Here is a 27,256-nt window from a genome sequence, read left to right on the forward strand (position 1 = left end):
CGCCACCAGGGAAGCCCCCATTTCACTGTTGCTTCTAATGCTGCACAATAAATGCCTCCCACTCCCTATTACAAACAGAACTGCAGTGACCGTTTGTGCACACACCCTGCTCTGAGCCTGTGTGGGAATTTCTCTGGAACTTATGAATGCTTAGTCAAATACTCACAACGTACTTTGCAAAAAAAAAAAAACTGTACCAGTCAACACTCCACCAGAAATGCAGGAGGGTTCCTATTTTTCCCAAAGTCCTATACCATCTGATGTTATCCAGTTTCTAATTTTTGCAAATCTGATGTCCAGTGTTTTAATACACTGTACATTTTTAAATTGTTAATGAGTTGGTGTATCTCTTTATCTTCTTTTTCATTTAGGTCTCTCCATTTGGAAATTCCTGTTTCTATCACTTGCCCAGTTATCTGTCGTGCTTTTCCGTGTTGATTCACAAGAGTTGTTTGTACCATTCCAGCTAATAGCTACAGACTAATAGTCTCTTGTCTTAACTATTGCAAATATATTCTCCCAATCTATCGCCTGCGTGTTGGCCTTGTCTATAGGGTCTTTCATTTAACAGAAATCTATAATTTTGATGCAATGAAATCCATTGAATTTTTTTTTTGCCTTATGCTTTGTGTCTTTGTGGTCTTAAGAAGTCACAACCATATTTTTATATAAGTGTAAAGATGTGCCTTTAGACCTCTAACCCATCTGAAGTCCACCTCTATAAGTAAGGTAAGGATAAGGTAGAGATCCAGTGTTTCGCTATTTATGGGCCAATTTCTCCAACATAATCTACTATGCACTGATTCGTTTGACCAAATTTATCATATATCAAGTTTATATAAACAGATGGGTCTACCTCTTAACTCTCGATTCTGTTCCCTTAGGCGATTTGTTAATTCTCTTTGAATTGTTTTTGTCTAAAATCAATTGAACGTGAATGTAAGGGCTTATTTCTGGACGCTCAGTTCTGTTCCACTGATCTACATGCCTATCCTTACACCAGTTCTACACTGTCTTGACTAATATATTAAAATTTAAAATCAGACAGTGTAAACCCTCCAACTTTATTCACATGTAACAGAGCTAGCCCTCAATTTTAAAGAACATTTTATTATGTAATTTTTTTAGCATACACAAAAGTAGAAGGCATTGTAAAACGAACTTTCGTTACCCATGCTGCAGCTTCAACAATCTTCTTTCATCTATACTTCTCCACCTCTTACCTATTGCTAGTTATGATTTTTAACACCTTTATTGAGGTATAACTTATTTACCAAAAAATTCACCCACTGTAACTGCACAGTGCAAGGATTTTTAGTAAACTTCTAAACATGTGAAAACATTACCACAATTCAGTTTTAGAAAACTTCCATTGTCCCAAAATATTCCACCTTGCTTAACTGCTGTCAATACCTACCCCCTCTCCCACTCCAGCAACCATTCTTCAGCTTTCAATCTCTAAGTATTTGTCTTCTCTGAACATTTCTTATAAATGGAATCATACAGCATGTGGTCTTTTCCATCTGGCTTCTTTCACTTACCATAATATTTTTTTAGGATTATACATGCTAAAGCATATATTAGTTCAATCATTTCTGTTGTTGAATAATATTCCATTTTACAGTTATACTACATTTTGTTTATCCATTCCCCAGTTTATGGACATTTGAGTTGTCTCCAGTTTTGAATCTTATGTATAATGCTATTATGAACGTGTGCATATAAGTCTTTGTGTGGCTACATATTTGCATTTCTCTTGGATACTCGCCTAGGAGTAAAATATCTGGGTCATATAAGTTTGTTTAACTTCTTAAGAAACTGCCAGATTGTAATCCAGAGTAGCTAAACCACTTCACACTCCCTGAAGCAATGCATGAGGGTTCCAGTTTGTCCATATTGTCCCCAATTCTTATTATTTTCTCTCTCTCTCTCTCTCTCTCTCTCTCTCTCTCTATATATATATATATATATATATATATTTTTTTTTTTTTTTTTTTTTTTTTCGGCCTGACCGAGGCTTGTGGGATCTTAGTTCCCCGACCAAGGATCGAACCCATGCCCCGGCAGTGAAAGCGGCAAGTCCTAACCACGGGACTGCCAGGGGATTCCCTCTTTATTTTCTATTATAGCTATTCTAGTGGGTACATCGGTATCTCATGATAGTCTAAGTTGCATTTCCTAGTACTAGTTTTGTTAACTATTTTTTTCACGTGACTTTCAGATATTAGTATACCCTTGTGCATGAAATGTCTATTCAAATAGTTTGCCCATTTTTTAAAAATTTTTTTTATTTATTTATTTTTGGCTGCGTTGGGTCTTCGTTGCTGCGCACAGGCTTTCTCTAGTTGCGGCGAGCAGGGGCTACTCTTGGTTGCAGTGCGCGGGCTTCTTATTGTAGTGGCTTCTCTTTTTGCAGAGCACAGGCTCTAGGCACGTGGGCTTCAGTAGTTGGGGCACACGGGTTCAGCAGTTGTGGCTTGTGGGCTCTAGAATGCAGGCTCAGTAGTTGTGGCACACGGGCTTAGTTGCTCCATGGCATGTGGGATCTTCCTGGACCGGGGCTCGAATCCGTGTCTCCTGCATTGGCAGGCGGATTCATAACCACTGCGCCACGAGGGAAGTCCCTATTTTGTCCATTTTTAATTGGGCCTCCTTATTACTGAGTTGTAAGACTTCTTTGTACATTCCAGATCCAAGTCCTTTTATCAGATATATAACTTGGAAATAGTTTCCTCCAGTCTGTGGCTTGACTTTTCATTTTCTCAGTGGTATCTTCTGAGTTTTTAATTTTGATGATGTACAATTTATCAATTTTTTTTTTCATGGATCGTTCTGTTGCTGTGGATAGCTTAGCTCCTCTCTAGTCTATCCTGTGCAGATGTGTGGAAACTTTTCCAGGCCCTATGACTGTCTCATATTCCAAATCTTCCTATTAAATTTTTGGCTAACTTTATCGCTTGTTCCAGCCAGGACTGCAACCTCAGGCTAGCTGAGGCACTGGTTTTACATGTTTGTTTGCCTCTGAGATCACAACTATTACCTACAGTGCTGCTGGGGTGGGTTTTTCCGTACGCATTCAGAATCAAGTGAGACCTCTCTGGCAGTGAAGGAGTGGATTTTTACAGCTTGAACACCCTGGTAAGACCTCCCACAAACTGAGATGGAGGTGGGGAAAATGAAAGCAGTCCCAGATAAGATTGCCACAGACCTATGGTTTTTAGTCAGAGTTCAGTGTTTCATTAGTAACCACCTGTAAAATGCTCAGATGGCTTTGGTCAGTTTCCAGAGCCTTGAAATGGTTGTTTTTGACAACTTAGTCCAGTTTTATAGTTTACTTTGGACGGTAGAATTCGCTGCAGTTTCCTCTTGGCACTGAGCAATGCTGGCTTGGGGGATGGGACGATGCAGGCAAAATGAAGCTTTTCCTCTAAGATGAGGAGTGAGACAAGGGTGGTTGCTCTCATCACTCCTATTCAACATAGTACTGGAAGCATTAGCCAGAACAATAAGTCAAGAAAAAGAAATAAAATGTATTGGAAATTCCCTGGCAGTCCAGTGGTTAGGACTCCGAGCTTTCACTGCCTAGGGCCCAGGTTCAGTCCCTGGATGGGAAACTAAGATCCCACAAGCCTCGCGGCACAGCCAGGAAGGTGTCAAAATCAGAAAAGAAGTAAATTGTCTTTGTTTGCGGATGATATGATCTTACAGAGAATTCTGAAGACTCCACCAAAAAACCGTCAATAAACAAATTCAGTAAAACTGCAGGATACAAAATCAACATACAGATAACAGTTGCATTTCTATATACTAACAACAGAATATCTGAAAAAGTAGTGAAGAAAACAATCTCATTCAAAAAGGTATCAAAAATGATAAAATACTTAGGAATACAGGCATACCTCAGAAGTATTGCAGGTTCAGTTCCAGGCCATCGCAACAAATCGAATATCGCAATAAAGCGAGTCACAAGAATTATTTGGCTTCCCACTGCATATAGTATTACGTCTAAATAAACAAGGTACACACCTAAATTTAAAAATAATGCTGTTAGAAAAATGACACCAGTAGACTTACTCAACACAGGGCTGCCACAAGCCTTCATTCTGTAAAAAAAAAAATAAACAAACACACAATGTCTGTAAAGTGCAATAAAGAAAAACTCAATTAAGAAAATCACAATAAAATGAGGACTGCCTTTAAATTTAACCAAGGAGATAAAAGATCTGTACACTGAAAACTACAAGAATTTGATCAAAGAAATTGAAGAAGACACAAAGAAATGGAAAGACAGCTAATGCTCACGGATTGAAAGATTTAATGTTGTTAAAATGTCCATACTACCCAAAGCCATCTCTAAATTCAGTGCAATTCCTATCAAAATTCCAGTGGCATTTTTCACAGAGATAGAGAAAACAATTCTAAAATGTGTATGAAATCACAAGACTTTGAATAGCCAAAGTAATCTTGAGAAAGAAGAACAAAGCTTGTAGGTATCACACTTCCTGATTTCAAATTATACTATAAAGCTACAGTAATTACAACATATGATATTGTCAAATGAAGAAAAAACACATAAAAATAAACACATATACCAATGGAACAGAATCAAGAGCCCAGAAATTAACCATCATACACATGGTCAACTACTATTTGATGGAGGAGTCAAAAATACTCAGTGGGGAAAGGATAGTCTCTTCAATAAATGGTGTTGGGAAAACTAGATATTCACGTGCAAAAGAACACAACTGGACTGCTGTCTTACACCGTTCACAAAAATTAGCTCAAAATGGGCAGAAGAACTAAAGTGACTTAAACACAAGACCTGAAACCATAAAACTCCTAGAAGAAAACACAGGAGGAAAGCTCCTTGAAATTGGTCCTGGCAACAATTTTTTGTACGTGACACCAAAAGCACAAGCAACACAAGCAAAAATTAATAAGTGGGACTACGTCAAACTAAAACCTTCCGCACAGCAAGAGAAATGATAAAATAAAAAGGCAACCCACTGAATGGGAGGAAATATTTGTATCGTATATCTGATAAGAGGTTCATATCCAAAATATTTAAGGAGCTCATACAACTCAATAACAAAAATTTTAAAAATTTTTTAAAAAACCAAAAAAATACGATCTTAAAGTGGGCAAAGAAATTGGATGGATGGTTTTCCAAAGAAGACATACAAATGGCCAACAGATGCATGAAATGATGCTTAACATTACTAATCATTGTGGAAATGCAAATCAAAACCACAATGAGCTATCACCCTACACCTGTTAGGATGGCTATTATCAAAAAGACAACAGATAACAAATGTTGGTGAAGATGTGAAAAAAAGGGAAACTTTGTGCACTGCTGGCGGGAATGTAAACTGTTACAGGAATCATTATGGAGGTTCCTCAAAAAATTAAAAATAGAACTACCATGTGACCCAGCAATCCCACTTCTGTGTATATATCCAAAAGAAATGAGATCACTATCTTGTAGAGGTATCTGCCCCTCCATGTTCTTTGCAGCATTATTCACAATAGCCAAGACATGGAAACAACTTATTGATGGATGAATGACTGAAGAAAATAATTCAGGGACTTCGCTGGTGGCGCAGTGGTTAAAAATCCACCTGGCAATGCAGGGGACATGGGTTCAAGCCATGGTCCAGGAGGAGCCCACATGCCGCGGAGCAACTAAGCCCGTGTGCCACAAATACTGGGCCTGTGCTCTAGAGCCCGCAAGCCACAACTACGGAGCCCAAGTGCCACAAGTACTGAAGCCCATGCGCCTAGAGCCCATGCTCCATGACAAGAGAAGCCACCGCAATGAGAAGCCCGCGCACCGCAACAAAGAGTAGCCCCTGCTCGCCACAACTAGAGAAAGCCTGCACGCAGCAACGAAGACCCAATACAGCCAAAAGCTATAAATAAATAAATAAATAAATATGAAAATAATTCAGTCGTGAAAAAGAAGGAAATCCTGCCCTTTGTGACAACAAGGATGCACCTTGAGGGCATTATGATAAGTCAAATAAGTCAGATAGAGAAAGACAAATACTGTATGTTCTCACTTATATGTGGAGTCCGAACTCATAGAAACAGAAGGTAAATTGGTGGTTGCCAGGGTTTGGGGGGGTGGGGGAAATGACAAGACTCTGGTCCAAGGGTACAAAGTTTCAGTTATAAGCTGAATACGTTCTGGGAATCTAATGTCAGAATAGTGACTATAGTTAACAATACTGTACTGTATAGTTGAAAGCTGCTAAAAAAGTAGATCTTAAATGTTCCCACTATAACAACAACCAGAAAACCAACAAACAAACCTGTAACTAGGTGAAGTGAAAGATGTGTTAACTAACCTTATTGTGATAAACATTTCACAATATATACATATATCAAATCATTACATTTTACATCCTAAACTTACACAATGTTATAAGTCAAACATATCTCAAAAAGGCTGGAGTGAGGGGTAGATTGAGAATTTGTATCTGTTTTACTGACTATTATTCCTCTTTTTTTAAGTAGCTATTTAACTTCCTTTGCTTGTTTTTTAAATGTGTGTTCTGCCTATTTCTTACTGGTTTGTAGGGGTTTCTTGTATATTCTGTATATGAATCTTTTATCAGATATGTATTGCAAATATTAATATTTTCTCCCGGTCTGTGGTTTGCCTTTTCAGTTTCTTAATGTTGCCCTTTTATAAACAGAAGTTCTTAATTATAATGAAGTCTCATTTATCAGTCTTTTTTTTATGGTTGGTGCTTTTTTATGCCCTTTGTAGAAAATATTTTTATTCCCTAGGGTGTAAAGATATTCTTCTATATTGTTTTCTAAAACCTTTGTTGTTTCCCCTTTCACACTTAGATCTTATGAATGAAAAATACTGCTGCCATATCAGTAAAGAAAGGATGTTGCAGCCTTGAAGCCATCACATTACGGCCTCCCTAGGTGAGCCATGAGGGAACTCAGGATAGAAGAGAATGCCCACCATCAAGTAGTCAACTGCTGCAGCCACCCCAGGTGATGGTTCACCCTGAGGAAACTCAGGATGAGAAAACACAGGATACTGGCCCCAGACAGCTGAGGTGCAGATCAAAGGAATGTTTCAGTGAGCCCAGACTTTGCATCTTCCCATACATAGAAAAGCACTAAATTCCTTAACTTGAGATATCTGGTTTTCTTTAATTAACAGTAAACGTTTGATGTTCCGACTACCTCGTCTTAGTTGCAAAAACTCCTAATATATATCCTGGCTTCCGCCTCGCCTCTTCAGAGCAGTCCCTCAGAGTTATCTGAGAGTCCTGTGTCCCAGGCTGAATGTCCTCAGAATGTCTGCCTCATAAAACATAAATCTCAACTTTTAGGTTGTGCTTTTTCCAGTCAACAATCTACAATCCACTGTAACTGATTTCATGTACCAGTGAGAGGGATAGATCAATATATAAAAATGTCCATATGGGTGTACAATTGACCCAGCTCTGTTAACTCAAAGACTACCCTCTCCACCCCACCCACTGCACTGCACTGCAAACTTGGCATAAATCAAGTGACTGTATCTGTGTGGGTCAGTTTCTAGACTCCGTTTCCTGTTCTTTTTGTTAATTGGTCTACTCTTGTACCAATTTTCATACTCTCTTGTTTATACAACTTCATAATAAGCCTTGATATCCGATAATGCAAGTCTTTCCGCTTTGTTTTTCAAGTTTGTCTTAGCTATTCTTACCCTTTTTGCATTTCCATGTTTGTTTTAAAATCAGTTTATTGTTTTTTGACCACACATGAAAACAATCTTCCAGTGATTGACTGAGATTGCACTGACTTTGGAGAGGATTAAATCATTAATATACCGAGTCTTTCAATATACGAGCACGGTATACCCCCTTTTACATAGGTCTTCTTTAAACTCAGTATTGTTTTATAGGTTTCAGTGTTGAAGTCTTGGATATATTTTGTTAGATCTATTTATTAGTGATTATTACCTGAATCAATCATTTTATTAGAAATCACCAAATGGTGATTTTCTAATTCTATCATTCATTATGCACTTAGCTAGAGTTTTTCTACAAAGATCTCCTTCATCCCCTAAGACGATCTAATTTCCCTGATGCATAGTTCATACCGGAAAGGCAGGTTAAATGCTTCCTCTTCTTTCCCTGTAGTTACTAATTTTTAACCTAATGAGTTGGTGTCCCAGCAACCCCCAAAACCATCTCATTAGTTTTTTGTTAGTTTTGTTTTTGTTGGGAAAAGCGGTCTCATGGGCAGCCTTTCAACCCGTACTCGGCCACATAAGAATGGGCCATGGGCCTGGACCACTTCTTACCAAGAGACAGAGGGCCCACACCGCTGTGCTGGCCTATGGCCTGTATGGGAATGTCTTTCCCTGATTCAGACTCAACCTGTGCTCCTCCGTCCTGCTTGCACATGTGCACAACCCCAGACTCCAAAGGGGAGGAGTCGGGGTCCTTCTGCTCCAGCACTAAAGGGGCGTGTCTAGACCAATTGCCCTGTGACGGCTGCCAGGGTGGAGAGGGACCCCACTGGCCACGGGGGACCAATGCACCCTATTGAGGCTGATCTTGCTCTATCTCTATGTGAGCACAGCGATGCTCCACCCACGGCTGTACCGTGTTGTTTTCCTTGGCGACTCTGATACCAAGATGCAGTGGGCAGCATGTCTGGACATCTACTGCTGGCGGCTGGTGTTGCAAAGGGCTTTGCTCTCCTCCACGAAGTGGGAGTCCTCCCTGGGACTGGGAACGGGTTCACTGTGCTCTACTCGACAATTTTATTTTTCTCTTTAGAATATCATTATGAATTAATGGTTTTTAATATATCCAATATGCTTTTTATATTGTTGGCATTCTATTGGTTTTTCAAATTGTCCCATCTTTAGAGTGTTCCTTCAAGCTAGCTCCCGTGTCCTTTTAACAAAGCTCCTGCCTTTACATAGGTTTCTGCAAGTCAGAGCCTGAGAAAAAAGTTTGTGTGCAGGTAGTGTCTCTGGGAATTTGATTCCAGAGAGCAGGAGCGAAAGATGTAGGGAGTGTCACAAGGAAGAAGGGAAAGAAAGGTTAGCCACCAGGACCTTCTTTCTGACCGGTACTTCTTGAGGAGTTTTTTTTGAAATATGTCTCAGAACTCTCTGCCCATGGGACAGAAGAGAAGCATTTATGGATTGGCTACTATTCCCCATTCATGGAAAATGGCCTCATGGGAGTTTATTCCCCCCAAACTCCTAGTTGCACATGTATGACCACTAAGTGGGTTTGTGCCAAGAGTCTACACCCTGTGAGCCTCAGAGAACTCCCAAGTCAGGAAGAAGAGATCATAGCATAAGCATTCATGTAAATCTCTCTGACCACACCTGTACAAAGCCTGTCAAAGGTTGCACGAACTGTCACCACAATCATGACTGAATAAGAAGTGGGGCTGAGAGGGTTCTGTAGCGTTGCAACAGAGGCGTCTAGAGCTGTCCACTAGAGCCACTCATGCCTCTCTTAAGTCCAATTCATCACAGAGCCTTCTTCCACGTAGTGGTCAATCAGGATTTCTGCAAGACTCTGTGGAAGAGTATTAGTGGAAAAAACTACAGTCCTCACAGCTCAGCTGGTCCTGAGACCATGATTGAGATAGTCATCATATACAACCCAATCTAGGTTCCCTCACTGCCACCAGCACTTCAGCTTGGAACACACTTCTAAAATGGAGTTAACAATCTCACCCCTACCTCCATCCTGTCCAGTGTTATTACTACCATCAGGTAACCAAGGTAGCTTTTCATACCTTCCTTTATGCTCATTCATGTACCACACACACACACACCACACACTTGTGTATGTACGTAATATGATCTCATTATTGCAAAACAAAAGAACAAACAAAAAAAGGAAAAATTAACTAGATCTAATAGACATACACACCCAACAGCAACAGAATATAAATTCTTCTCAAGTGCACATGGACCATTCTCTAGGATAGACCATATGTTAGGCCGCAAATCAACTCTCAGTAGATTTTAAAAGATAGATATCAGATACATGTATATGTATAACTGAATCACTTTGTTGTATACCTGAAACTAACACAACATTGTTAATCAACTATACTCCAATATAAAATAAAAAGTTAAAAATTAATAAATAAAAGTATCTTCTCTGACCACAACAGGATGAAGTTAGCAATCAATAACCAAAGGAGAACTTGAAAATTCACAACTTTGTGGCAAATTAAACATCACACACTTAAACACTCAATGGGTCAAAGAAGAAATCACAAGGGGAATTTAAAAATACTTAGACATGAATGAAAATGAGAGCACAACATGCTAAAATTTATGGGATGCAGTAGTAAGAGAAAATTTTATAGCTGTGAACGTTTGCACTAAAATCAAGAAAGATCTCAAATTAACAATCTACCTTTACTACTCAAGGAACTAGGAAAAGGGGAATTCCCTAGCAGTCCAGTGGTTAGGACTCTGCACTTTCACTGCTGAGGGCACGGGTTCAATCCCTGGTCAGGCAACTAAGAACCCGCAAGCCACACAGCATGGCCAAAAAAAAAAAGAAAAGAAGGAACTAGAAAAAGAAGAAAAAACTAAACCCAACACAGTAGCAGAAGGAAGGAAATAATAAAAGTTATAGCAGAGGTAAGTAAAATCAAGAACAGAAAAACAATAGAAAAAAAATCAATGAAACAAAAAGTTGGTCCTTGAAAAAGATTAACAAAATTGAGAAACCTTTAGCTAGATTGACTAATTTAAAAAGAAAGAGAAGACTCCAATTACTAAAATCTGAAATATAAGTGGGGGCATTACTACCAATTCTATAGAAATAAAAAGGATTACAAGAGAACAAGTGTACTATGAACAATTGTATGCCAACAAATCAGATAACCTAGATGAAATGAACAAATTCCTAGAATCACACAATCTACCAGGACTGAATCATGAAGAACCAGAAAATCTGAACAGGCCTAAAACCACTAAGGAGATTGAATCAAAAATCAAAAACCTCCCAACAAAGAAAAGCCCTGGGGCTAATAAGTTCACGGGTTAATTCTACCAAACATTTAAAGAATTAACACCAATCCTTCTCAAACTCTTCCAAAAAACTGAAGAGAAAGGAATACACCCTTACTCATTCTATGAGGTCAGCATTGCCCTGATACCAAAGTCAATAAAAACATTACAAGAAAATTACAAACCAATATTATTTATGAACATTGATGTAAGAATCCTTAACAAAATACTGGCAAAGAGAACTCAACAGCATATCAAAGGGATTATACACCATGACCACATGGAATTTATTCCTAGAATGCAAGGGTAGCTCAACATATGAAAATCAATTTATGTAATACTCTACATTAACAGAATGAAAAGGGGGAAGAAAACTATATGATCATATCAATCAATGCAGAAAAGCATTTGAAAACAATTCAACAGCTTTTCATGAAAATAACACTCAATAAACAAGGCATAGAAAGAAACTACCTCAAAATAATAAAGTTCATAAATGAAAAGCCCACAGCTTACAGGATACTCAGTGGTGAAAGACTAAAAGCTTTTCCTCTAAAAATAGGAACTAGACAAGGATACTCACTTTTTCCAATTCTATTCAACATAGTATTAGAAGTTCTAGCCAGAGTAATAAGGCAAGGAAAAGAAACAAAAGGCATCCAAGTTAGAAAGGAAGAAATAAAATGATCTGTATTCACCGATGACATGATCTTGTATGTAGAAAACCCTAACTATTACACACACACTAACAAAAAACAAAACAAAACAGAACAAAAACAAACTTTAGAAATAATAAACAAACAACAAAATAGCAGAATACAAAATCAACACTCAAAAATCAGTCGTGTTTCTATACACTAACAACAAAAACCTGAAATTAAGAAAACAATTCAATTTACAATAACACTCAGAAAGAATAAAACACTTAGGAATTAACTTAACCAAGGGGACTTCCCTGGTGGCGCAGTGGTTAAGAATCTGCCTGCCAATGCAGGGGATGCGGGTTCAATCTCTGGTCCGGGAAGATCCCACATCCCACGGAGCAACTAAGCCCATGCGCCACAACTACTGAGCCTGCGCTCTAGAGCCCATGAGCCACAACTACTGAGCCCGCATGCTGCAACTACTGAAGCCCATGTGCCTAGAGCCCATGCTCCACAGCAAGGGAAGCCACCGCAATAAGAAGCCCGCGCACTGCAATAAAGAGTAGCCCCCACTCGCCACAACTAGAGAAAGCCCGCACGCAGCAACGAAGACCCAACGCAGCTGAAAAAAAAAAATTTAAAAGAAAAACAAAACAAAACAAAACAAAAAACCTTAACCAAGGAGGTGAAAGACTTGTACACTGAAAACTGCAAAACATTTCTGAAAGAAATTAAAGAAGACATAAATAAATGGAAGGACACCTTGTGTTCATGGATTAGAAGACTTAATTTTAAAATGTTAATACTACCTGAAACAATCTACAGAGTCAATGCAAACCCTATCAAAATCCCAAAGATTTTATTTTTGCAGAAATAGAAAAATCCATCCGAAAATTCATATGGAATCTCAAAGAACACCACATAGCCAAAGCAATCTTGAAAAAGAAAAACAAATTTGGAAGGCTTATACTTCCTGATTTCAAAATTTACTACAAAGCTGCAATAATGAAAACAGTGTGGTTCTGGTAAGACAGATATATAGGCCAATGTAATAAAACAGAGAGCCTAGAAATAAACCCATGCACGTATATGGTCAAGTGATTTTTTACAAGGGTGACAAGACAATTCAATGGGGAAAGAACAGTCTTTTCAACAAATAATGCAGGGAAAACTGGATATACACATTCTAAATAGTGAAGTTGGACCCTCACCTAACACCATATACAAAAAATTAACTCAAAATGGATAAAAGGGGGACTTCCCTGGTGGCGCAGTGGATAAGACTCCATGCTCGCAATGCAGGGGGCCTGGGTTCGATCCCTGGTAAGGGAACTAGATTCCACGTGCATGCCACAACTAAGGAGCCTGCATGCCACTACTAAGGAGCCCTGGAGCCACAACTAAGGAGCCCACCTGCCACAACTAAGACCCAGCGCAACCAAGTAAATAAATAAATATTTTAAAACTGGATAAAAGATCTAAGCATAAGAGCTAAAACTATAAAACTCTTAGAAGAAGACATAGGGGGAAATCTTCATGGCATTGGATTTGACAATGGTTTCTTGGATATGACATGAAAATCTCAGGAACAAAAGCAAAAATAGCAAACTGGACTTTATCAAAATTAAAACTTTTTTGCATCAAAGGACACTATCAACAGAGTAAAAAGGCAACCCACAGAATGGGAGAAAATATTTGCAAATCACATATCTGATAAGAGATTAATATCCAGAATATTTAGAGGCTTCCTAAAACTCAACAACAAAAATCAAAATACCCAATTCAAAAATGGGCAAAGCGTTCAGACATTTCTCCAGAGAAGGTATACAAATGGCCAATAAGCACATGAAAAGATGCTCAACAGCAATAATCATTAGAGAGGTGCAAATCAAAACCACAGTGAGATACTACTTCACACCTATTAGGATGGCTATTACCCCAAAACCAAAAACAAGCATTGTCAAGGATGTGGAGAAATTGGAACGCTTGTGCATTGCTGGTGGGAATGTAAAATGTTGCAGCTGCTGTGGAAAACAGTATGGCAGTTCCTCAAAAACTTAAACATAGAATTACCATTTGATCCAGCAATTCCACTTCTGGGTATATACACCAAAGAACTGAAAGCAAGAACCCGAACAGATATTTGTACACCAAATAAAACCAAGATTTATAGCAGCATCATTCACCGTAGCCAAAAGCAGAAACAATACAAATGTCCATCAACAGGTGAATGGATAAACAAAATATAGTATACATGTACAACAGAATCTTATTCAGCCTTAGAAAGCAATGAAATTGTGATACATGCTACAATATGGATGAACCTTGAAGACACTATGCTAAATGAAATAAGTGAGACCGAATAGGACCGAATAGGATTCTGTATGATTCCACTTGAAAGAGATACCTTGAGTAGTCACATTCATAGAGAATGTGGAACAGTGGCTACCAGGGGCTTGGGGGGCAAGGGATGGGCAGTTATTGTTTAATAGGTGTACAGTTTCAGCACAGGACGATGAAAAGTTCTGGAGATAGATAGATGGTTGTACAGCAATGTGAACATACTTAATGCCACTGTAGTGTACAATTAAAATGGTTAAAATGTTAATTTTTATGTTATGTGTATTTTAACACACAAAAGAAAAGAAAAAGAAAAATCTCTCACCACTCTGCAGACTTTTTAGCTTTAACAATACATTATGACTATTTTCCTGGTCAACAAATATAAATCTAATTCACCCTTTTTAATCACTGCACAATATATCATAGAAAGGGCATGCTATACCATATTCAACTACTCCCATATTGAGAAACACTTGCTGTTATAAGTAACGTTGCAGTCAGAATCTTTAAGTTTCTTACGATGTATTCGTTCTGTGCAATGGAGTCTCCAAACTGTGATTCCTGGTGAATGGTATATTTAGATCTTTATTTAATGCATTTTCAATTTGTATTTGTTCAAGGTCTCAAGCAGGAGGGAAGATGTTCTGCATTAGTCAGGTTATGGACTCGGTTGCATGTGACGAAAACCTCCAACAGCTGTGACTTACAGCTGTGATGTAATTTTGTTTCTCTTTCACATTACAGTCTGGAGATGGGCATTCCAGGACTGGTACACAGACTACTACTGAGTGAGATCACCCAAGCATCCAGACTCCTTTTATTCTCTTACTCCACCATTCATGTCATGGTCCCTGATGGCCCACTGTCATGTCCATATTCCAGTCAGCAGGAGAGGGGAGGGGAGAAGCCTGGCACAAGCCCTTCCTCTCAGGACTCCACCCAGAGGTTGCCTAAACCACTTCCACTCACAGCTTATTGTCCTGAACTTAGTCACGTAACCCATCCTACCTAAAAGGGAGGCTGGGAAAGACAGCGCTCCTGCTGGGTGGCTGTGTGCCCCGTTAGCACCATGATGGCCAAGAGGAGATGAGATGATGAACAACTCTGTGATAAGATCCTCCAAAAGAACAGTCAATTATGTCAGCAATATTTATAAAATAAACCATTTCCCACCGAATTAAAATGCCACCCTTGTGCTCACTTAGGCTCATACGATTGATCTGTTTCTAAATGCTAATCTGCTCCGCTTTCACATTAAATGAACTTTGTAACAATTGTTAGCTGCTCTTATTGTATTACAGTTGTTGATGTATTAGTAATTTAGCTTTTGTTAACTGTTTGATTTAAGCTGTTTGATTTACACTATTTCCACAGATCAACTTAAAGACGGTCAAACTTATTTTGTAAAAACTGGTTTGTCCTGGCTCTTGGATATTATCATTTGAGGCAGAAGTAATTTTCTTAGTTCTGGGTTTTCAATGTTAAGAAGCATCTCTACCCACCTGTGACTACAGCTAAGAGGTCACACATTTATTTCATCGTCGTTGCCTTAGAGGAAAAGGGTCCATTACTGAAGAGAAAGCCTGACCACAGCAGGGGTCTGGTGAGAGGCACAGCATTTCCCAGGGTAACAGGCATCCAGGACTCCGCCTTACCATCCATTTCACAAACAGTGGGTGTGAGCAAGTGCCAGGATGAGGCCTAATGGTTAAATCAGTTCCCACGCTGATGGGAAATTAAAGTGGTACTCTCCAGCTCCTGGCTCTGGCACACTATCCATCTCAAGTGTGTGGCTCCATTAGCCTTTTAACTGACAGCCCTGCCTCTGGCTTTATCTCCTTCCACCAGGCCTCATGCACTCTGTTTAGAGAGGAAAATTTTGCTCAGGTTTATGCCTTATGCTCAAAAGTGCCTTCCTTTGACTTTGGCTTTAGAGAAAAGAAAAGCTATGTGATCCAAAGAAGCTGCACTGGGGATCCTGTCCTCTTTCCACCCTGCTTTTGCCTCTCTCTAAAACCTAAATACAGCATCTCTTCCATGAAGCCTTCCTGGTTTCCAGTGCCTACAACAATGGAATAAGCTGGAAGGCATCTTAGAGACTTGGAGGCTCCATTCTCAGCCCTGACTTCCTCTGCTCCCCTGAATCTGCCCACACTCCTCCCCCAGATTCTGATCAGTGGTCTGAGATGGAGCCGTACCTCTTGCGTTATTTTAACTTCCACAAGGGATTATGACCAACAGATGGGGTGGGAAACTATACAACTAGGCCAACCACTTAACTTAGAGATGAGGGCATGGAGACCACATGACACTACAAAGTCACGCCTTCCTTCCTAGAAGCAGCTCCTTCAAGGCAGGGACATTATCTCCTTTGCAGCTGTGTCTCCAGAACCTAGAACTGTGTCTACCTAGCATGTAGATTTGTTGGCAGTTCTGTTGAATGAATGAATGAATACGACACCAAGCTTAAACCAGAAAACTGGTCCGGAATATGACACCAGAGCCTTCCTTTGCTGGAGGGTGATCCGTGACTAGTTGGCAGGCCTGTTCACCACGATTGCTTGGCTTGTTAAACGGTCTTCCTTGAGCCAGCATCCGCTGTCACCTCCCAGGCTCTGTTAATTGCTTTGCATCATAGGAGGTCAAAGTTAGTCACGGCTGGCCTTACGTGCCTGGGAACCGGCCCCTGTTGGAACACACATCTTAGGGAGTGTCTGGAGCCAGGAAACAACCCGGCGGGAGTTGTCAGGGGCGTGGAGGACAGTGCGGACTTTGAGAAGGGCAGCCCAGCCCCCGGGCAGGTGCGGGGAGGGGCGGTCGGGGTTGGGGGAGGACCGGCTGGCGGCGGCCGGGCGGGGAGGGGCGCTCGCACCTGCGGGGTGGCAGCTGCACTCGGCGCGCAAAGCGGCCACGGACTGACGGCTCGTAGGCGCTCGGCGCAGGTGAGTCGCCGGCTGCGGGCAGGGGGCTCGGCCCGGAGGGGTTCCGACGCGGAGGGGCTCGGCCAGGGGAGGGGGGGTCGGTTGGGGAGGGCAGGGAGGCGCTGGAGGTCCAGGGGTGGGGAAGCTGACCCGAGGGCCCCCTCGGGGCTGGAAGTGGGGCCGCACTGGGAGACTCCCTCCGCGCCCGCGCACCTGTGGCCGATCGCCAGCGGCCCTGGGGTGAATATTGTCGCGACCCCGGCCTGGCAGGGCGACCGTGTCGCCCGGTGAGAGGAGCTTCCAAGTGTGAAGCCCCTGCCCTCCGTTCCGCCCCGAGGATCGGAACCCCCCCGCGGTGATGACTCGTGTCCCGCCCGGAGACCGGAGCTGTCTTGAGTCCGCGGCTCGCAGCGGCGGCACTTCCACCCCGACCCTCCCCGGGCCGGCGCCGCCCGCCCCCCGCGAATGCGCCCACCACATACTCTCCTTAGGCCAGCAAGCCTTGAGGCTAACAGTGAGAGGCAACTGACGGATAATGTCCCCTGAGCCATTATTTAGCTTTCACGGACAGGCCAGTGGGCAGAGGGATGCGAGGGGTCAAGGGGGAAGGTTAGCAGTGGTTGGAGAGGTTTAGTGGGGCCCGAAAATAGTTTTAGGTGTCCCCGTCTGGGTCCAGAGTGATCACCTCCGGAGACAGGAGCTAGCCCTCCATGTAAGAAGGGTTGTGCTTCAGCAACAGAAACCCCTTATGAAATAAACAGTTTAAAAATTTTAGCCAGAAATGACCACTTCCTTCCTGTTCTCTTCCACCACTGCCCTCGCCTGCCATTTTCCCCACATCCCTGGCCGTCTGTCCCGTTGCCCTACCCACCGCTCTGCTGGGCTCATAAAGTGACAAAAGAATTTTACCTGTGTTTTTGCATTCACTTCAATAAGTAGTATGGCTTATTGTTAAAGGAAACGTGTACTCTTTTTAACCAGATGTGCAACATATCAGTATATTCTGGGTTTTGTACCATGTTGAACACTGCTGGGGAGAAAAATAATACACTCTGAGATAGGGGGGTGCGGCCTGCTTCAGACTGAGCTCTTCCTGAGTGAGAGTTCCTCTGCGTAATAATCTGATGTAGTTACCCTCTGTTCCTAAAGTTTCTGGAAAAGATATGGAACCGATATGAGGGCTTTGTTGAATAAGGCCCCTTAATTTTACAACGGGAGAGCACCTGACATAAGCAGAGAAAAAGGCGTTATTTCTGGTTATGCATTATTTGTTCTGGTACTACAGGAGGCAAGCACTCAGTTTTCTTTTTAAAGACCTTTGATTTCCTCGCACTTCTTCCATGGGCGGTGGGAACAGTATTACCACTTATCACATACTCTGCATTTTTCCTTATATTCTGCGGGTTCCTCCCCGACCCTTCTGGGGAATGTTGGTTGTGATGGACTAGGTGAAGTTATTGAATCTCACGTTTGGCACCAGTAATTTTATTTAAAGTATTCCCCAATATCCTTGGTTATGTGTCTTGCCTAATCTTAGCAAATAGCACTTTGAAATTGTCAGGATTTGGCAAGGGCTGAGGTGAAAGGGTTGGATAAAGAGGAAGAAAGAATTCTGCTTTCTTATCTCCCCACCACCTTCACATTCACTTTGGCTGCCATGCTCAGTTGGTCAAAGTACAGATGTTACCTACGTTGGTTGTAATCAAAAGATTGTCTCTTTCTCTCAAACGCATCTGCTTGTTGAAAATGGATACGATCAATTTTACCATGTGTCGAACCACTCCCATAGCCAAAGTTCCTGTTACTGCAAAACTTTTTATAATTGTGGGTAAGAGAATGGAAGTCATAACTGCGTCATCAGCTAATGGCAGCATATGTAGACAAATTTCCCATCTACACTTGTGACAGGTTATAAGGCAAAACCCAGATTATTCACAATACTATACCATACTGAATATGGACAATTAGAGGCCACAGATAAGTGATGTAATTCCCACACTTCGTTTGAACCCAGCTTCCCTTTTAACCAGCCAACCCTTTCCCCCAACCTTTACTGGGGCTAGAAACAAACAGAGATGATTTCAACTTTAGCTGTTTTTGTTTCTCTTGCCTATTCTCTTATATAAAAATAAAATGGGTCACAAGGTACACTATGGCAGGCAGAAGGAAACTCAAAAGATCTATCTGCCTTGTGTAATGAAGAATTAAATTGAAAACATCAAAGCACACTCATGTATTCCCCTAGCAGGATTTAGATTTCTAAGCCATTATCAATATCTTGCTGGTATCAAATCATAATGGGGCTTTACAGAGTACCAGGCATTTTCCTTAGCACTTCGAGGTCAGAGTAACAGCCCTATATTTTTTTAGTATGCTTTTCATTTTTTTAATTATTTTTTAATAGATCTTTATTGGAGTATAATTGCTTCATATTTTATAAATGAGGAAATTGAGACTTAGACACTGAGTGTCCATCCCAGGGTTACTCAGCTGTTACGTGGCAAAGCCGGGTCTCAAACCAGAACTCCCTCCGGCATGTTCTTTGTCCCTTTGTTTGTTTGTTTAATTTGGAGTGGGCAGTTGTTTGTGATTTGTTTAATATATCCTCTGACTTGAACTCTTAGAGTTTAAATTTAGTAACACTCTTGTCTGGTATATTTCATGGCCATCGTTGTTCAATGTAATCACAAAATATTTTAGAGCTGAGCCCAATCTTCTTGTTTTTCAAAGAAGAAAAGTGGATTCAGGAAAAATTAAGCAGTCACCCCACATAGCTTCCCCAAATGTACTTCGCTAATGAATTACAGAGAAAACCTAGGTCTCCCAATGTCCAGACTATTGCTCCCTCTGGCATGTGGTCCCCTGAGGATTTCCTACATACATAAATCGAGTGGTTTATTTCGATTGACTCTGTTGCTTTAGGGTCTGTGACAGCAAACTATAGCCCCTCTGAATCCTGGACTCAGACACCTGTAGATTCTTCTACTCTAACTGTATTCCACATTCCATGAGGGAAACAGCCTTATTTGTCTGGCCCATTGTATTATTCCTAGCACAGTGCCCAAAGCACTCAAAAAAATGTGTGCAATATACAGTATATCAAATACACATTTGAACAAGTATGAGATGTCAGCAGGATTTCATTCAGCTACAAGTCACAGAAGACCCCACTCTGGGGGCTTAATAAGTAAGGAGTTTATTCTTCTCAGAGAACCAGAGGTCTGCAGGTGCAAAGTCCAGGGCCAGAGCAGGCTCCTTCCACCCTTAGCACGCTTTCGTCCTCACTGAAGGACAGGCACCTCTTCTGTGCTTAATAGAAAGAAGGGCAGAAGACATGTACCAGCTGAGTCTGTCCCTTTTTGATAATACAGTAAGTCCCCTACATACGAACCTTTAAGTTGTGAACTTTCAAAGATGCGAACATGTGTTCGCATGTCCAATCACGTAAGTTAGTTCACGTGAAATTGCAGCTTGCCCTCTGTCAGTCCTTCAGCTCTACCGTCTCCCACCTCCTCTCCCTCCTCCAGTCAGTAACTCTTCTTGCCTGTTCACTCGATGCCAGACCCTGGATGCCAGCTGTGGGACTGCACTACTGTCCTTTTCAGGGTATGTACTGTAAGGTTAAAACTGTTCTGTTTTTTGTGTACGTTTTTTATGTATTATTTGTGTGAAAAGTATTATAAACCTATCACAGTACAGTACTATATAGCTGAATGTGTTAGTTGGGTACTTAGGCTAACTTAGCTGGACTTACACATTGGACTTAAGGAACGCGCTCTTGGAACGGAACTCGTTTGTATGTAGGGAACTTACTGTAATATTAAGATCTTCCCTGGAAGCTCCACCCAGTAGCCCTCTTATACATCTCACTGGTATAAAGACTATGTCACACAACTACCCCAAACTGTAAGGAGCCTGAGAAAATCCAGTGTTTTCGTTGGACATGTTGCCAACACAACAAAATAGGGATTCTGTTAATTAGGAAGAATGGATATCGGGTAAGCAAATAGCAGTGTCTGCCATGGTGCTTTTTATGGGTCACTGACTCTGTTTCTACATCTGTTATTCTTTTTCATTTTATTTACTTTTTGTTGTTTGGTTTACTAAAAAGCAATAGATAATGCAGTGGGTCTAGGGGAACTTTTTGAAATTGTAGGTTCCAAGTCCTGCCCTGAGAAATGCTGATTACTTAGGTCTGGGATGGGTCTATAAATCTGAATGATAAACTGGCACTGCAGGTAATTTGAATGCAGGTGGTCACAGGACCACAACTCGAAAAACACTGAATTTGGGGTAGTTTAGCAGAGGCACCTTCATTTTATTTCCAACAGCTTTCTGTCTCACTCCTCTTGGGGCATCACTCTCTTTTTTTAATTCTCTATTTTGGTCAAAACAAATAAATGTATAGTCTTAAAAGTTCTACGAGGTTTTTATGGAGTTTATACTAAGCTGCATCCCCAGAGGCAACTACTTTCCATGCCTTTCGGCTACATTTTTCTCATGTTTACCATCATATTCCCAAATAACATGCAAATACTGGCTCTTCCCCCCACCCCCCAGCCACACACACACAGTTCTAGATAGTATCTACTGACATCCTACCTTGAAGGATGTGGCTTTAGCTCTCTTATACCCTCATAATTCTACCTCACATTCACTTCCCTTTCTTGCAAGTCCCAATATAACAAGTTATATCATAATATTTTTCGATATACTAATGTTTAGTGTTTGCATTATTATGACTACGTAAATATTACTCACAATTGAGCCATATGATAAACCATGATTTTTACACCTCCTCTCTTGTACAACCTTTTCTACCGTCCTGGAGTTAGTCATTGCTACATCTTCAATTGCTTAAGTGTTGAGTACTCATTACTAATTCTTGCTCAACCTTCGACAGGATGGTAAAATTCCTCTCAGTAGAGTTAGTCAATGTCAAGTAAGTAGCCAGTTTTCTTTTTTCCCTTGGGAAATCCCTGCTCAGCCAGCTCCCCCCATTCTCTGGAACTGGTCCTTCTCTGAGCCCCTTGTTACCCTGGGAGCTCCCTCATTGGCATCCTGTGGACTGTACAGGACTCCTGTCCCTTGGAGTCCATGTCTTGGACTCCGTTCCTTGGTTCTGCTGGAGCATAGTTTCCTGAGGAAGGATGCATGGAGGCAGAGGCAGTTTTACCCGGAGCTCATGAAGTCATGGGGCCACTGCGAGGGCTGCAAATCACTGCAAGGTGTCGGGGATGTGGGCAGAGAGCCAGGTTGCCATCGAGAGGCGTTTTTGCTCAATTTTCTAAAGAGATTTTAAATGAAAGAGCCCTGAGTCTCCATGGCTCCTGTTTGTTGTGATGTCTTTCCTCAATGTAAATATTCACCTTCACACCCAACTTTGTAATTCAATGACTTTTTTTTTCTTTTAATTTTTGGATTTTTTTATACAGCAGGTTCTTATTAGTCATACACTTTATGCACATCAGTGTACACATGTCAATCCCAATCTCCCAATTCATCCCACCACCACAACCCCCCCCCCCGCCGCTTTCCACCCCTGGTGTCCATACGTTTGTTCTCTACATCTGTGTCTCTATTTCTGCCCTGCAAACCGGTTCATCTGTACCATTTTCTAGGTTCCACATATATGCGTTAATATACAATATTTGTTTTTCTCTTTCTGACTTACTTCACTCTGTATGACAGTCTCTAGATCCATCCACGTCCCAACAAATGACCCAATTTTGTTCCTTTTTATGGCTGAGTAATATTCCACAGTATATATGTACCACATCTTTATCCATTCGTCTGGTGACGGGCATTTAAGTTGCTTCCGTGACCTGGCTATTGTAAATAGTGCTACAATGAAAATTGGGGTGCATGTGTCTTTTTGAATTATGGTTTTCTCTGGGTATATGCTCACTAGTGGGATTGCTGGGTCATATGGTAATTCTATTTTTAGTTTTTTAAGGAACCTCCATACTGTTCTCCATAGTGGCTGTATCAATTTACATTCCCACCAACAGTGCAAGAGAGTTCCCTTTTCTCCACACCCTCTCCAGGATTTGTTGTTTCTAGATTTTCTGATGGTGCCCATTCTAACTGGTGTGAGGTGATACCTCATTGTAGTTTTGATTTGCATTTCTCTAATAATTAGTGATGTTGAGCAGATTTTCATGTGCTTCTTGGCCATCTGTATGTCTTCTTTGGAGAAATGTCTACTTAGGTCTTCTGCCCATTTTTGGATTGGGTTGTTTCTTTCTTTAACATTGAGCTGCATGAGCTGTTTATATATTTTGGAGATTAATCATTTGTCCATTGATTCGTTTGCAAATATGTTCTCCCACTCTGAGGGTTGTCTTTCCGTCTTGTTTATGGTTTCCTTTGCTGTGCAAAAGCTTTGAAGTTTCATTAGGTCCCATTTGTTTTTGTTTTTATTTCCATTACTCTAGGAGGTGGATCAAAAAATACCTTGCTGTGATTTATGTCAAAGAGTGTTCTTCCTATGTTTTCCTCTAAGAGTTTTACAGTGTCCGGTCTTACATTTAGGTCTCTAATCCATTTTGAGTTTATTTTTGTGTATGGTATTAGGGGGTGTTCTAATTTCATTCTTTTACATGTAGCTGTCCAGTTTTCCCAGCACCACTTATTGAAGAGACTGTCTTTTCTCCATTGTATATCCTTGCTTCCTTTGTCATAGATTAGCTGACCATAGGTGTGTGGGTTTATCTCTGGGCTTTCTATCTTGTTCCATTGATCTATATTTCTGTTTTTGTGCCAGTACCATACTGTCTTGATTACTGTAGCTTTGTAGTATAGTCTGAAGTCCAGGAGCCTGATTCCTCCAGCTCCACTTTTTTCCCTAAAGACCGCTTTGGCTATTCGGGGTCTTTTGTGTCTCCATACAAATTTTAAGATTTTTTGTTCTAGTTCTGTAAAAACTGCCATTGGTAATTTGATAGGGATTGCATTGAATCTGTAGGCTGCTTTGGGTAGTATAGTCATTTTCACAGTATTGATTCTTCCAATCCAGGAACATGGTATATCTCTCCATCTGTTGGTATCATCTTTAATTTCTTTCATCAGTGTCTTATAGTTTTCTGCATACAGGTCTTTTGTCTCCCTAGGTAGGTTTATTCCTAGGTATTTTATTCTTTTTGTTGCAATGGTAAATGGGAGTGTTTCCTTAATTTCTCTTTCAGAATTTTCATCATTAGTATATAGGAATGCAAGAGATTTCTGTGCATTAATTTTGTATCCTGCAACTTTACCAAATTCATTGATTAGCTCTAGTAGTTTTCTGGTGGCATCTTTAGGATTCTCTATGTATAGTATCATGTCATCTGCAAACAGTGACAGTTTTAATTCTTCTTTTCCAATTTGTATTTCTTTTTCTTCTCTGATTGCCGTGGCTAGGACTTCCACAACTATGTTGAATAACAGTGGCGAGAGTGGACATCCTTGTCTTGTTCCTGACCTTAGAGGAAATGCTTTCAGTTTTTCACCATTGAGAATGATGTTTGCTGTGGGTTTGTTGTATATAGCCTTTATTATGTTGAGGTAGGTTCCCTCCATGTCCACTTTCTGGAGAGTTTTTATCATAAATGGGTGTTGAATTTTGTTAAAAGCTTTTTCTGCTTCTATTGAGATGATCATATGGTTTTTATTCTTCAATTTATTAATATGGTGTATCACATTGATTGATTTGCGTATATTGAAGAATCCTTGCATCCCTAGGATAAATCCCACTTGATCATGGTGTATGATCCTTTTAATGTGTTGTTGGATTCTGATTACTAGTATTTTGTTGAGGATTTTTGCATCTATATTCATCAGTGATATTGGTCTGTAATTTTCTTTTTTTGTAGTATCTTTGGTTTTGGTATCAGGGTGATGGTGGCCTCATAGAATGAGTTTGGAAGTGTTCCTTCCTCCGCAATTTTGGAAGAGCTTGAGAAGGATGGTGTTAGCTCTTCTCTAAATGTTTGTTAGAATTCACCTGTGAAGCCATCTGGTCCTGGACTTTTGTTTGTTGGAACATTTTTAATCACAGATTCAATTTCACTACTTGTGATTGGCCTGTTCATATTTTCTATTTCTCCCTGGTTCAGTGTTGGGAGGTTATACCTTTCTAAGAATTTGTCCATTTCTTCCAGGTTGTCCATTTTATTGGCATAGAGTTGCTTGTAGTACTCTCTTAGGATGCTTTGTATTTCTGTTGTAACTTCTCCTCTTTCATTTCTAATTTTATTGATTTGAGTCCTCTTCCTCTTTTTCTGGATGAATCTGGCTAATGGTTTATCAATTTTGTTTATCTTCTCAAAGAACCAGATTTTAGTTTTATTGATCTTTGTTATTGTTTTGTTTCTATTTCATTTATTTCTGCTCTGATCTTTATGATTTCTTTCCTTCTGCTAACTTTGGGTTTTGTTTGTTCTTCTTTCTCTAGTTCCTTTAGGTGCAAGGTTAGATTGTTTATTTGAGATTTTTCTTGTTTCTTGAGGTAGGCTTGTATAGCTATAAACTTCCCTCTTAAAACTGCTTTTGCTGCATCCCACAGGTTCTGGATCATCATGTTTTCATTGTCATTTTTCTCTAGGTATTTTTTGATTTCCTCTTTGATTTCTTCAGTGATCTTTCGGCTATTTAGTAACGTATTGTTTAGCCTCCATGTGTTTGTGTTTTTTGGTTTTTTTCCCATAATTCATTTCTAATCTCATAGCGTTGTGGTCAGAAAAGATGCTTGATATGATTTCAATTTTCTTAAATTTACTGAGGCTTGATTTGTGACTCAAGATGTGATCTACCCTGGAGACTGTTCCGTGCGCACTTGAGAAAAAAGTGTAATCTGCTGTTTTTGGATGGAATGTCCTATAAATATCAAATCTATCTGGTCTATTGTGTCATTTAATGCTTCTGTTTCCTTATTTATTTCCATTTTGCGTGATCTGTCCATTGGTGTAAGTGAGGTGTTAAAAGTCTCCCACTATTATTGTGTTACTGTTGATTTCCTCTTTTAGAGCTGTTAGCAGTTGCCTTATGTATTGAGGTGCTCCTATGTTGGGTGCATATATATTTATAATTGTTATATCTTCTTCTTGGATTGATCCCTTGATCATTATGTAGTGTCCTTCCTTGTCTCTTGTAACATTCTTTATTTTAAAGTCTATTTTATCTGATATGAGTATTGCTACTCCAGCTTTCTTTTGATTTCCATTTGCATGGAATATCTTTTTCCATCCCCTCACTTTCAGTCTGTGTGTGTCCCTAGGTCTGAAGTGGGTCTCTTGTAGACAGCATATATGTGGGTCTTGTTTCTGTATCCATTCAGCAAGCCTGTGTCTTTTGATTGGAGCATTTAATCCATTCACGTTTAAGGTAATTATCAATATGTATGCTCCTATTACCATTTTCTTAATTGTTTTGGGTTTGTTTTTGTAGGTCCTTTTCTTCTCTTGTGTTTCCTACTTAGAGAAGTTCCTTTAGCATTTGTTGTAGAGCTGGTTTGGTGGTGCTGAATTCTCTTAGCTTTTGCTTGTCTGTAAAGCTTTTGATTTCTGCATCAAATCTGAATGAGATCCTTGCCTGGTAGAGTAATCTTGGTTGTAGGTTCTTCCCTTTCGTCACTTTAAGTATATCATGCCACTCCCTTCTGGCTTGTAGTTTCTGCTCAGAAATCAGCTTGTTTACCTTATGGGAGTTCCCTTGTATGTTATTTGTCGTTTTTCCCTTGCTGTTTCAAAAATTTTTCTTTGTCTTTAATTTTTGCCAATTTGATTATTATGTATCTCAGCGTGTTTCTCCTTGGGTTTATCGTGTATGGGAGTCTCTGCGCTTCCTGGACTTGGGTGGCTATTTCCTTTCCCACGTTAGGGGAGTTTTTGACTATAATCTCTTCAAATATTTTCTCAGGTCCTTTCTCTCTCTCTTCTCCTTCTGGGACCCCTATAATGCAAATGTGGTTGCATTTAATGTTGTCCCAGAGGTCTCTTAGGGTGTCTTTTCTTTTCATTCTTTTTTCTTTATTCTGTTCCACAGCCATGAATTCCACCATTCTGTCTTCCAGGTCACTTATCCGTTCTTCTGCCTCAGTTATTCTGCTATTGATTCCTTCTAGTGTAGTTTTCATTTCAGTTATTGTATTGTTCGTCTCTGTTTGTTTGTTCTTTAATTCTTCTGGGTCTTTGTTGAACATTTCTTGCATCTTCTAGATCTTTGCCTCCTTTCTTTTTCCGAGGTCCTGGATCAACTTCACTTTCATTATTCTGAATTCTTTTTCTGGAAGGTTGCCTATCTCCACTTCATTTAGTTGTTTTTCTGGGGTTTTATCTTGTTCCTTCTTCTGGTACATA

The 27,256-nt window shown here is 40.3% G+C and overlaps 1 protein-coding gene across 4 annotated transcripts in view; it reads left to right on the plus strand.

The window, feature by feature from the left end:
- Positions 1-16,833: 16,833 nt before the first annotated feature.
- TMEM45B (transmembrane protein 45B) overlaps positions 16,834-27,256 on the plus strand; it is a 54,198-nt gene continuing 43,775 nt past the window's right edge. Inside the window, exons 1-2 of one of the 4 annotated variants that reach the window (XM_089915828.1) lie at positions 16,855-16,940; positions 20,447-20,525. The gene's annotated coding sequence lies outside the window, so the exon portion shown is untranslated. Of the gene's footprint in view, positions 16,941-17,030; positions 20,526-27,256 lie in introns of those variants that run through there. The other 3 variants (XM_022556148.3, XM_089915826.1, XM_089915827.1) reach the window with 3 other exon arrangements.

The sequence above is a fragment of the Delphinapterus leucas genome, chromosome 7, assembly GCF_059928025.1.
Source record: "Delphinapterus leucas isolate spDelLeu-1000000601 "Yukka" chromosome 7, BTC_Dleu_Yukka2, whole genome shotgun sequence".
In the NCBI taxonomy this organism is placed as follows: domain Eukaryota; kingdom Metazoa; phylum Chordata; class Mammalia; order Artiodactyla; family Monodontidae; genus Delphinapterus; species Delphinapterus leucas.